General features: G+C 60.9%; 1 non-coding gene across 1 annotated transcript; it reads left to right on the top strand.

Moving 5' to 3' along the window:
• Nucleotides 1-2,710: 2,710 nt before the first annotated feature.
• TRNAQ-CUG (transfer RNA glutamine (anticodon CUG)) lies at nucleotides 2,711-2,782 on the top strand. Its single transcript has one exon. It is a non-coding gene; the product is annotated as a tRNA-Gln (tRNA).
• The last annotated feature ends 554 nt before the right edge of the window (nucleotides 2,783-3,336 follow it).

Consider the following 3,336-nt stretch of genomic DNA (forward strand, 5'->3'; position numbering starts at 1 on the left):
GTCGTCTCGCAGAGTTAGAGAGAGAAGGTAGCGCCCTAATCCCGCAGGAAGGTCCGCTCCCCAGTGGTCTCGCAGAGCTAGGGAGAGTAGGCAGCGCCCTAATCCCGCAGGAAGGGCTGCTCCCCAGGCCCCTTGCAGAGCTGGGGAGGGAAGCCAGCACCCCGCCCACGCAGGAATATCTGCTCCCCAGTGGTCTCACAGAGCTAGGAAGAGAAGGCAGCGTCCTAATTCCGCAGGAAGGGCTGCTCCCCAGTCGTCTCACAGAGCTAAGGAGAGAAGGCAGCGCCCTAATCCCACAGGAACGTCGGCTCCCCAGTGGTCTCGCATTGCTGGGGAGAGGAAGTAGCGCCCTAATCCCGCAGGGGGTGCTGCTCCTCAGTGGTCTCGCAGAGCTAGGGAGGGAAGGTAGCGCCCTAATCCCACAGGAAGTGTTGCTTCCCAGTTGTCTCGCAGAGCTAGGGAGAGAAGGCAGTGCCCTTATCCCGCAGGAACGGCCTCTCTCCAGTGGTCTCGTACAGCTAGGGAGAGGAGGCAGCGCCCTAATCCCGCAGGAAGAGCTGCTCCCCAGTGGTCTCGCAGAGGTAGAGAGAGAAGGCAGAGCCCTAATCCCGCAGAAAGAGCTGCTCCCTAGTGGTCTCGCAGAGCTATGGAGAGGAGTCTGCGCCCTAATCCCACGGAAAGGGCTTCTCCCTAGTGGTCTCGCAGAGCTAGGAAGAGATGGCAGCACCCAAATCCCGCAGGAAGGGCTGCTCCCCAATGGTCTTGCAGAGCTAGGGAGAGAAGGCAGCGTCCTAATCCCGCTGGAAGGGCTGCTCTCCTGGCGCCTGGTAAAGCTGGGGAGGGAAGCCAGCGCCCCGCCCCCGCAGGAAGGGCCGCTCCCCAGTGGTCTCGCAGAGCTAGGGAGAGAAGGCTGCGCCCTAATCCCACAGGAGAGGCCGCTTCCCAGTGGTCTCGCAGAGCTAGGGAGAGAAGGCAGCGCCCTAATCCCACAGGAAGGGCTGCTCCCCAGTGGCCTCGAAGAGCTAGAGAGAGAAGGCAGCGCCCTAATCCTGCAGGAATGGCCGCGCCCCAGTAGTCTCGCAGAGCTAGGGAGAGAAGGCAGCGCCCTAATCCCGCAGGAAGGGCTGCTCCCCAGGCCCCTTGCAGAGCTGGGGAGGGAAGCCAGCACCCCGTCCACGCAGGAATATCTGCTCCCCAGTGGTCTCACAGAGCTAGGGAGAGAAGGCAGCGTCCTAATCCCGCAGGAATGGCCGCTCCCCAGTGGTTTAGCAGAGCTAGGGACAGAAGGTAGCGGCCTAATCCCGCAGGAAGGGCTGCTCCCGAGTGGTCTCGCAGAGCTAGAGAGAGAAGGCAGTGCCCTAATCCCGCAGGAAGGGCCGCTCCCCAGTGGTCTTGCAGAGCTAGGGAGAGAAGGCAGTGCCCTAATCTCGGAGGAAGGGCTGCTCCCCAGGCCCCTGGCAGAGCTGGGGATGGAACCCAGTGCCCCACCCCCACAGTTACGGACGCTCCCCACTCCCGTCGCAGAGCTAGGAAGGAACCTAGCACACCACGCGCCCAGGAACGGCCGCTCTCCAGTCCCCTCGCAGAGCCGGGGAAACAATCAAGCTCCCTTCCCCTGCTAATACTGCTGCTGCCCAGTCCTCTGGCAGAGCTAGGGAGGGATGGCAGCGCCTTACTCCCGCAGGAACGGCCGCTTTACATTCCCCTTGCAGACCTGGAGAGGGAAGGCTGCGCCCCTCCCCCGCAGGTCTGCACACTGGCCATAGCCATGGCCAGGAGCGCAGCGCAGAAGCTGCTCCAGCCCTGCAGCCTGCGGGCTGCGCATTGGGGTGGGGGCAGCATGGAGCAGGCAGGGCCCAGTTGGGATGGGGGTGGGAGACACAAGTGGGGCGGACACGCTCCTGCCAGGAGCTGCCTGGTTCACCCCTTGCCCGGGAGCTGCAGGAGGGGCCCGGATCATGGCTCGGCTGCAGAGCTTGGAGCCCAGACTGGGCCCAGGAGTGAGAGGATGTGGGAGCTGGGGGTGTAGTAGAGGTTGGAGCCAAGAATTGCTTGGAGATGGGGTTATGCCACTTCCGCTTGGCGGCAGGGAGGCCCTCTGGCATTTTTTTTTTTTGCTCCGCCCCCCACATCCCAATATTTCATCTTTGACATCTGGTCACCCTAGCCTGATATGAAGGGGGATGTCTGGACCAAGGGGCCAGGGACTGGCCTGTGCTAGAGAAACCACTGTCAAATTTTAGCCAATTAGGACAAGTCAGCAAATAAGAACAACCTCAGGTATCAGTAACTGCTACAGGTTGCAAATTCCTACATGCAGCATTTTCTGGTACTACACCTGCACAGCTCTGCTCCCCGGCTCTTCTCGGGCTCCTGCTCTCTCTTTAGCTCTGCCCCACTCTCACCCAGGCAGTTCCAGCTCACATGGAGGATGGGACCCCCTGGCCTGGTGACTCCCTCATTACACTGTCTGGCCTGTCAGTGCAGCTAACTTGGAGCTTTGGCCTCTCCCCATTGTCCCTGGGGACTATCAGTCTCAGGGTCCTGATTTCCCATTGTTCCTTCCCCCTTCTATTGGTGCTGGGAACTAGCCAACCAACCCCCCCCGCCCCCCACACACACACACTAAGTTTTAGTAAAGGGCCAAGAGCCCCCGTTATACAAGCAGCCCCATGAGAGTCACCGATGTGCAGAGAAGGCAGCACAAGCTGCTCCCATGGTGTAATGGGCAGCACTCAGGACTCTGAATCCTGTAATCTGAGTTCAAATCTCAGTGGGACCTTGTGTTGGCTTGTGGTCATAGGCGGCAGGTTATATACATTTGTGGTGCTCGTGCTCCAGGAATATTCAGGGCTGGGGTCCCTGCTCCAACAATATTTGGAGTTGGGTCTCTTCCCCTGGCCCCTGCCTGGCACCCCTCCCCCTCTGCTCTGGTGCATCCCTGCCTGACAAAAAGCAGCATGTGCCTGTCCCCTGCCTGCTCCTGCTGCTGGAGTAGAGGGATTCTGGGCAGAACTGCTGCCCCAGAGTCCTAGTGCAGGCTGCCCTCAGCCTCTCCAACACCCCCAACCCTGAGCTCCCTCTGAACCCTGATACTCTGCCCCAGTCGTGAGCCCACTCCTGAATCATGAATCCCTCATCCTCAGCCCTACGCTCCCTCCCAGAGGGTGCACTCCTTCCCACCCCCAGAGCCTGCACCTCTCACCCCTTCCTGCAACCCTGCCGGAGCCTGCACCCAGCACCCAAACTCCATCCTAAAGCCTGAATCCTGCACCCTAACTCCCCCCAAACCCCCTCCCAGAGCCTTAAGCAGGTGGAGGTGGAGTTTGGGGGCTG

Source organism: Gopherus flavomarginatus, unplaced genomic scaffold, assembly GCF_025201925.1.
Source record: "Gopherus flavomarginatus isolate rGopFla2 unplaced genomic scaffold, rGopFla2.mat.asm mat_scaffold_2772_arrow_ctg1, whole genome shotgun sequence".
In the NCBI taxonomy this organism is placed as follows: Eukaryota; Metazoa; Chordata; order Testudines; family Testudinidae; genus Gopherus; species Gopherus flavomarginatus.